The sequence below is a fragment of the Pteronotus mesoamericanus genome, unplaced genomic scaffold (assembly GCF_021234165.1).
Source record: "Pteronotus mesoamericanus isolate MK-2021 breed Mesoamerican mustached bat unplaced genomic scaffold, CSHL_Meso_final contig_42, whole genome shotgun sequence".
In the NCBI taxonomy this organism is placed as follows: Eukaryota; Metazoa; Chordata; class Mammalia; order Chiroptera; family Mormoopidae; genus Pteronotus; species Pteronotus mesoamericanus.
In genome coordinates, this window is record NW_026555157.1 from 13505746 (window position 1) to 13515040 (window position 9295).

A 9295-nucleotide genomic window follows, 5' to 3' on the forward strand; every position below is an offset into this window, starting at 1 on the left:
GGCCTATTTACAGCAGTTCCCTTCACCTAGTATATCATGTACAGCTATCGAGAAAAAATTATAAGGCATGCCAAAAGACAAAACACAATTTGAAAAGACAAAACAAGCATCAGAATCAGATACGGCAGGGATACCAGAATTATCAGACTGGGATTGTAAGCAGAGAAGTAGAAATCCTAAGAAAGAATGAAAAAGAAATGCTAGAAATCAAAACACTGTAACAGGAAAAAACAAAAAAGCCTTTTATAGGTTTATTAGTAGACAGGATATACCTGAGGAAAGACTCTCTGGGCTTGAGGATGTATCAAGAGAACCTCCAAAGTTGAAAAACAGAGTGAACAAATACTTTATTTTTTTTATTTTTTTCAGTTTTTTAATTGATTGTTATTACAGTTGTTCCAATTTTTCCCCTTTTGTTCCCCTCCACCCAGCACCCCTCACTCCCTCTGGTGATCCCCCTCCTTTGTTCATGTCCATGGGTCATGCCTATAAGTTTTTTGGCAATTCCATTTCCTATCCTTGCTCTTAACATCCCCCTGTCTATTCTGTAACTACCAAGTTGTACTTCGTATTCCCTTCACCTTTTCCTCCATTTTTCCAGACTCCCCTCACAACAGGCCACCATCCCAATGTTCTCTATATCTATGATTCTTTTTCTGTTCTACCTGCTTGCTTAGTTTGTTTTTTAGATTCAAATGTTGATAGTTATATATTTATTGCCATTTTAATTTTCATAGTTTTGATCTTCTTTTTCTTAAATAGGTCCCTTTAACATTTCATACAATAGTGGTTTGGTGATGATGAACTCCTTTAGCTTTACCTTGTCTGGGAAGCACTTTATGAGCTTTTGGATTCTAAATGGCAGCTTTGCTGGATAGAGTAATCTATATTGTAGGTCCCTGCTTTTCATCACTTTGAATACTGCTTGCCAATCCCTTCTAGCCTGCAGAGTTTCTTTTGAGCAACCATATAACAGTCTTATGAGAACTCCTTTGTAGGTAACTGTTTTTCTCTTACTGCTTTTAAGACTCTCTCTTTGTCTTTACCCGTTGGAATTTTAATTATGATGTTTTGGTGTGTCCCTCCTTCCATCCATCTTGTTTGGGACTCTCTGTGCTTCCTGGACTTGTATGTCTATTTCCTTCACCAAATTAGGGAAGTTTTCTGTTATTATTTTTTCAAATAGGTTTCCAATTTCTTACTCTTTCTCTTCTCCTTCTGTCTCCCCTGTGATGTAAATGTTGGAATGCTTGAAGTTGTCATAGAGATTCCTTACACTATCCTCATTTTTTGAATTCTTGTTTTCTTCTTGCTGTTCTGATTGGTTGTTTTTTGGCTCCTTATGTTCCAAGCCATTGATTTGATTCTTGGCTTCATCCAGTCTACTGTTGTTTCCCTGTAAATTTGTGTTATTTTACTTAGTATAACCTTCATTTCTGATTGGATCATATTTATGTTTTTGAAGTACCCACTGAGCTCCTCAAGCATCCTTATAACCAGTGTTTTTAATTCTGTATCTGATAGATTGCTTATTTCCATTTTGTTTAGTTCTTTTGCTGGAGTTTTGTTCTGTTCTTTCATTTGGGCCCTATTTCTTTGTCTCCTCATTTGGGCAGCTACCCTGTGTTTGTTTCTATGTATTATGTAAAGCTGCTTTGACTCCATGTCCTGGTAGCATGGCCTAATGTTGTAGGTGTCTTATAGGTTCTAGTGGCACAACTGCCTCTATCCCCAAAGCTGGGTACTCGAATGTGCCCTCTATGTGGGCTGAGTACTCCCTGCTCTTGTGGATGAGTCTTGATTATTGTCAGCAGGTCAATGGAATAGATTTACCTGGCCCAGACAGCTGGCAGCAAAACCTGTCACCCCTGGCCAGCAACCACCTCCCTCCATGGTTGTGGAGGTGGTTGGGTAGTGCTCTGACATGGTCTGTATCTGTCTTCTGGGTGTGCAGGCTCTGGGGTTTCCAGGTGGTGCAGGCCAAGGTGAGTCTCTACCTGTGTTCTGTCTGGGGCCCTTGGTATAAGCTATAGCGCAATCTGCAGATGGCTGCTGCTGGTGCCAGGCCTGAGGCCACTCAGTGAGAGGTATGGGGGCTGGGCTCAGTTGTTACTGGTTTGAGCAGATTTAGGAAGGTCTGAAGCCTGTGCCTAGCCCAGCCCCTCATATGGAAAAGCCACTGTTACCAGCTTGTGTGGATCCTTAGGTAATTGTCAGCATGGGGCTTAATGTGTAAACCAGATTGATGATGGCTCAGGTATGGTGCCACTGCACTGTGGTTCTATGTGAGGGAGGGCTCAAAAAAGATACAGTGGCTGTGGTCTGCAGTTCTGTCTGGGAGGAAGCTGTCCCTGAGCTCTTACCCTAACCGTATACTTCAGTTTTTCCCCATATGGCACTGGTGCCCTTCAAGGTGTTGCCCTGGTGCTAGAGCCCAGAGGGAGTGAATCAGAGTAAGTCCACATTCATGGTCTTCCAAGAGGAGATGCCTGAAAATCCCTCAGTTCCTTCCACCAACCCAACCACCACTGTTTTTTACAGCCAGAAGTAATGGGGACTTTTCTTCCTGACACTGGAACCCTGGGCTGGGTGGTCTGGTGTGGGGCTGGCATCCCTGGATCCTGAGATATCCCTTTGTTTTATATCCACATGTGGGTTTGGAACCAGCCCATTCTACTTCTCTGCATCTCCACCCTTCCATCCCTCCTGTCTGAATAAAACGTGGTTTCTTAAATTCCTTAGTTGTCAGACTTCCATACAGTTCGATTTTCTGACATTTCTGAGTGATATTTGTCATGCAGTTTAGCTGTAATTTTGCGGCATTTATATGAGGAGGTGAGCTTTGTTTATCTCTACCTCCATTTTGACCAGAAGTCAAGAACAAAGACTTTAAAAAACAGAGTAACAGAGTCTTTTTTAAAAAGACTTTAAAGAAAAGGAATATTGGGCAGTAACAAAAGGTGTAACATATTTTGTGTAATGAAAAGACCAGAAAAAAAGAAAGGTAGGAACAGAAGAAATGTTTGAAAAAATAATGATTGAGAGTTCCCCAAATTAATGTTAGGGAACACCAAGCAGGATAAATACCAAAGAAAAAAAACTGGAATTCTTGAATCTTCTTCCCTCCAATCTGAGGGTTATTAATCAGAGTAGGTTATTATAGGAAGAAATATTTCAAAAATTCTGCAGCTTACGTGATTCTGACCAGTTTTCCAGGCCAGTCTTCTTCATTCAATTTGGTGAATAAGCTATTCAGAGACTCTGAGACCCACTAGTGCCACTTCTCCTGTTTTCCATGCCCCCAAAAATTCTTAACCCCGTTAATAGTAGGAATGGCATCATTTTAAATAGAGTTGAATGGTGGTTTCTGAACTTTATTAAAGTCATAAGTAAGTTATCTTGCTATATAAAAAGTATAGAAGTTGTTACATTATAAATATATTTTACTAACCCACCCAATACCAACTTCAATTTGGCCTAGCATAGTCTTTAGATTTAAATAAACATAAGTTCAAGTCCTAGTTCTGCTGACTAGTAGCTTTGTTTTCATGGGCAAATTATGTAATTTGCTTAAGCTTCAGCTGCCTCTTACATAAAATATATATGTGTGATACCTACTTCTTTGAGGTTCAATAAGGATATTTTTCCAATAGCATAAGCAAATAGCTTTGGACCTGGCACTGAGAAAGTCTTTAATTAATGATACTTATTAAAATTAATGTTATATTAATGGGCAAATTATTTCCATCAATATTAGTCACTGTGTAAGTAATCTCCTTTCCCAGTGTTCTTGGGTTGTCAGAACACAGCCTAACAGGAGCAAAAGTCCATTTTTTAGTGTTTTAAATTGTGGGCCCTCCAGTAACCCAACTGTGCTTGTTTAATGTGGTTTGTTCTGCACCATATGCGTGTGGGCTTTTAATAAATGCTATTTGATGATGATGATGAGTTCCTGGAGACAGAGCTGTGTTCAGTAGAGTCACTACATTATGCTTGGCCTCACTTTCTGCTACTCAACTCCAGGAATACTCTTGTGAGCAATACAGAAACTTCTGAAATTTCCATTTGAGGTGAAGGAACACTGCCAGCAAGCCTCATGAAGGGAGTCATTAACCCTCACCCTTTTTTCTTTAGCTCCTTCCAAACTGACCCTCCAAAGGGATTTCTCAGCAGTCTTCCCTGGGGTTCTCAGCAGTCCTGCGCATTCCACAGCAGCATTATCTGCCATACTTCTCAAAACAGCAAAGGGCTAACAGCTGCTGAGCTCAGTGGGCCAACTACCAAAGTCCAAACTATAGAGAACAGTTTATTACAACTCCACCAAAAGGAAAAACAAACCAAACCAAGGACTCAGTCTTCAATCCCTAATAGATACAAAATGAGCTTACAGCTCCAGGAACTCAAACAGGATTTAAACTTTTTTGAAATTTCTGCATTAAAAACAGTGATACATTAAAACACGAAGCCTGAAAACTAAAATCAAAAGCAATGACTTTTGGTGCATGGCTCTCTCTTTCTCTAGAACACATCCAAGCCTTCCCTCCTCTCCTTCCCCCGAGCACATATATCCTTACTTTTTCTCCTAAGCTTCAATGCTCTTTCTTCTGCCTCTGTAAGTTGTTTCCTGAGCCCACGCAGCCCAGCTGGCTCACTTCTTCCATGGCTCACTCCTTCCATGGCTCACTCCTTCCATGGCTCACTTCTTGTACCTCTGTGACTTTCTAAATAAACTCTTGCTTGTATTTGAGTTTTGGCTCTGAATTCTTTCTTAGCAAGAACTCAAGTATTGAGGTTGCTTAAAAAAAAAAAAAAAGCAAAGACTTAGACTTAAAGCGACTGGGAAGCATGAAGGGCATATCATACTCTGGGATCAGGCCATTTCAAAGAGCATAAGCTCTTTTTCACAAGTAGTTCACTTTCCAATCCAAGAAGGCCTTTCAACTGAGTTTTGTGTTGGTAAGTTCTTCTCACTGGTAGAAAACTATATTTACCAACTGTATCTTTTTATTGTTGTTCAAGTACAGTTGTCTCCATTTTCCCCCCACTGCTCTCCCCTGCCCCACCAACACCCACCTCCCACTCTCAATCCTACTCCCCATTGGCTTTGTACATGAGTCCTTTATACATGTTCTTTGATGACTCTTCCCATGAAAGGTATTTAATTTAAAAATGTCTTTTGTTTCAGATGTGCCCTTTGTTTTTAGAAAATAAAGAATTTCTTCTTGGGTAAAATGTCAACTTTCTTACCTATGAAACTTCTACCATTCTTCCCAAGAGTTGTAACTGCAAAGGGATGAGCCCTGGTACAACCTGTCTAAGGAGGATGCTTTGGACAGAGTGCTGTAAATGAACAATGCTTCCTTTCAGACAACCTGGGTTCTCCAAACACAGAGATAGCTGTGATGCTTTGCCAGATCAAAAGAGAGCCTTGTATTTAAAAGTGGTGACCTGGGCCTGTAGCACTGTTATGAGTTTTGCAGACAGTCCGCCTATGCAGGCTTAGACATGGTTTCCAAGGTTCATTGAGACCATTGCCTGAAATAGCAGAGAGAGTAAAAAGAGATTCGAGAGAGCAGAAAGATATCAAATCACATTTGGGGGCAGAGACAACTGTGCTTCTCCTTGAAAAACAACAATAAGACTATAGATTTAATATTACAAAGGTCACAGAAATAAGAAATCTTGCCTTACTGCACCTAAGTTTAAGTGTTCACTGTTATACTCCAAGTCACTCTTTGATCCTTAATCAAATTTTACAGCCACTTGATCAATCATTTCATCAAGTTTTTAAATTCATCCACAGAGACTTTGTAACAATATTCCAAAGATTTTTTTTTTCTTTTGCATTGTGGACAAGTCTGTTGTTACTGGCAATGTGTGTAGGAACCAGTCCTGGTGACCTCTCTGTGAACCCACCAAAAAGTCAAAATTTGCAATTTCTTGCTCAGTGTAAAGCAAAGCTTTGACCTTGAGGACTTTGTTGTGGTGGCTTTCCCCAGGAAATCAAAGAGACTGGTCATTTCCCAAGTCCCTAACAGCAGTTCTGTTATGAAAATCTCTCTGAGGCCTCTGAGTAAGCATCTTTCAACATAATGACTTAAGTACAAGTTTTCATTGGTACACAGAGGCTACAATCTAAATCTCAAGTCTTTCAAGAGGTGACAAGAAGACAGAAAGGAAACTATTTTCAGCTAAGAAAAGGTGAGATAATATAAAACCTAATAGAAGGGGGTCTGTTTGTGTTGCATGACCATATCAGTCTTCCCATCTTTTTGGAATGTCTCATTTCTTTTGTCGGGTCCATTCCATTGTTCTTGCTGGCTCTTCTCATGTAGAGAGCAAATACTTTCTCTGCCAATTACAATTGCATCTCTTACACCTCTGCTGGGAACATTCTGTAGGTTGGACTTTATTCCGATTTACTTGGATGCCCTTTCTGTTGGCCTTATTTTCCTTGTGTCTCACTTATCAGCCCTCCCTAAGAAGTTAGGTACTGCTAATCTACACCTCACTCAGATGTTGACATAACTTTGTCACCAGCAGTTCTACTTGTCAAAAGCAGTTGTGTATGCTATCAGGTGTTCAGAGCCCAGATTATCTTTATGATAAATTTCAGGCAGATGTTCAATTTATAGATTTATTCACTCAAATCCTTCTCATCTTATTTACCCAACCCAAGGGATCACTTCCCTCTCTTAGAACCACATGGATTTGTGAGGGCCAGGATTAGTCTGTATTTATTAAATAAATGCTCACTCATTATTTGCCAAAACTTTGTGAGAGAAATGAAATATAAATCATTAATAGAGCCTAAAATGGCCCTGCAGCTTTAGTCTAAAAATGTCATGTCTCAGACAAAGAAATTGATATCCAGAGAAGTAAAGTCAATTTTTTTCAAGTCATCCTACACCATAGTGGTGGGAATTAAACAAGAAAATTGTTCTTATCACAACCGCTGGACTTTCATATGTCCTTGGGACTTCAAATTCATTTGCAATGACAACTTAAAATTCCATAACATCATGGCCCCAAAACATTTCCATATAAACTTACATGGTCCCCTCTAGTTAAAACCTTTTATGCTGTTTTTAAAATGTTTATTGATGCCTTATCTTCCTAAGGTTTTCCACAAAAGCAAACTTTAAATAGAAAGCTAACAAATTCTTTTATTCTCTTCATTGTTCAAATTCTCACTGACCTCATAGGTCCTGGGAAATCTTCCCTAGCAACAGTCTTACAAGAGTCATAAAGCAACACAGAGTCTGCAGTGACCTTAGTGAATTCAGAGCAGTATGTGACAAGAATCCTCTGAGAAGGAAGCCTCAGAATCACATGTGAGAATTGAAAGATTGTAACTTTTATTTTGTCCAGTAACAATTATAGTAAATTAGGCTGAGCAAATCATGCACAGTTTGTCCAGATTTTCATCCAAACTAATCCATTCACTGCTAAACACATGTCCCAAATCTGGTCCAGAGTCCTTCCATAGTACATGTATGCTTTATTCATACAACTTTCACTTAGTAAGAATCTGTGGAATAACTACAGTGTGCAGAATAGAGGGACTTAGAGAAGAAATAAGAGTCATACTTCCTTGTATTAGGAGCTCAGCCCTCAAACGCACTTGTCTTCATCCAGGAGTCTCATATTTTGACTTGGACTAGATATATCCCAAGGTTGTTGGGAAAGTATATATAAAGAGCATTACCTACTTCAGGCTACCACCACTGCCGAAATGAGCTCCACACAGTTCAACAAGGGGCCCTCGTATGGGCTTTCGGCCAAGGTCAATAACGGGCTCCTATCCAAATATGACCCTCAGAAGGAGGCAGAACTCTGCAGCTGGATTTGGGGACTCATAGGCCTGTCTATCAGTTCTGACTTCCAGAAGGGTCTGAAGGATGTGATTATCCTGTGCACACTCATTGATAAGCTGCAGCCTGGCTTGGTCCCTAAGATCAACTGCTCCATACAAAACTGGCATCAGCTAGAAAACCTCTCCAGCTTCATCAAGGCCATGGTAAGCTATGGCATGACCTCTGCGGACCCGTTTGAAGTCAATGACTTTCTTGAGAGTGGCAACATGACACAGATGCAGGTGTCTCTTCTGGCTCTGGCAGGGAAAGCCAAGACAAAGGGGCTGCAGAGTGGTGTGGACACTGGCATCAAGTACTCAGAAAAGCAAGAGTGGAATTTTGATGACGCTACCATGAAGGCGGGCCAGTGCATCACTGGGCTCCAGATGCACACCAACAAGTGTGCCAGCCGATCTCAGGCATGATGGCATGTGGCACAAGAAGACATCTGTATGATCCCAAGAACCATATCCTGCCACCCACAGACCACTCAACCATCAGCCTCCAAATGGGTACCAACAAGTATACCAGCCAGGTGGCCATGACGGCTCCTGGGACCTGGCGGCACAGTGGTGACACCAAGTTGGGGACCAACAAGTGTGACAATTCATTCATGTCTCTGCAGATGGGCTACACACAAGGCACCAACCAGAGTGGCCTGGTCTTTGACTTGGGCTGGCAAATATACAACCCCAAGTACTGCCCACAAGGCCCAGTGGCCTATGGGGCTCGAGTCAGCAGGCAACTACCCAAGCCCAGGAAAGACCCCAGAGTATCCCCTGCTACTACCAAGAGGAGGCAGGTTACTGAGGCCCTCTTTGTCGGGTGTCTCCCAATATCATCACCCCACCTGGGATTTTAGGTTTTTCTGTGTCTTCATCTTGTTTTTCTATGTGTTCAAGTGCTTCCAGCTGAGGGTCTGTGAAGGCCAGATCCAGATGCTTGTGTTTGGGGGGAGGAGGGCAGGGGAAGGGGTTCCTGCCAGGGCACATCTAGGTAGCAAATTTCCCATCAGGCTTTGGGCCAAGCTGGGGGCACAGGGGAAGAAATCTGTGCAGGGAGGGAAATTGGCCCCAAATGGCTTCAGGTTGCTTCTGCCCTTCTTCCCTTTTCTCTGCTGATCAGTTTATGGTTTCTGTACCCACAAAAGTTTCAGGCGCTTTTAACAAAAGTAATTTTTTGGGTGGTGGATGGTGGGAGGGAGTAGTGCTGAGAAGGAAGTCACCTGGGAGAGGGCCAGGCCACATCCCCCAGATATTTTAGGCATCGTGAGGAGCTGGATTTCTCCAAGGGCCCAGTGAGGAAACCAAGGCCAAGACAGGATAGTGGAGTTCTGAGTGGTTGAGGCAAAGCCAGACCCCCCCCACACACACCTTTTATACTAGTCCCTTCTCCCCAGTGAAGTACTGCACAGGGACCCCCACCAGGAGGCCCTCTCT

General features: G+C 41.8%; 1 pseudogene; it reads left to right on the top strand.

The window, feature by feature from the left end:
- The first annotated feature begins 7735 nt into the window (after positions 1–7735).
- On the top strand, positions 7736–8666 carry LOC129073598 (calponin-2-like; annotated as a pseudogene).
- Positions 8667–9295: the final 629 nt, after the last annotated feature.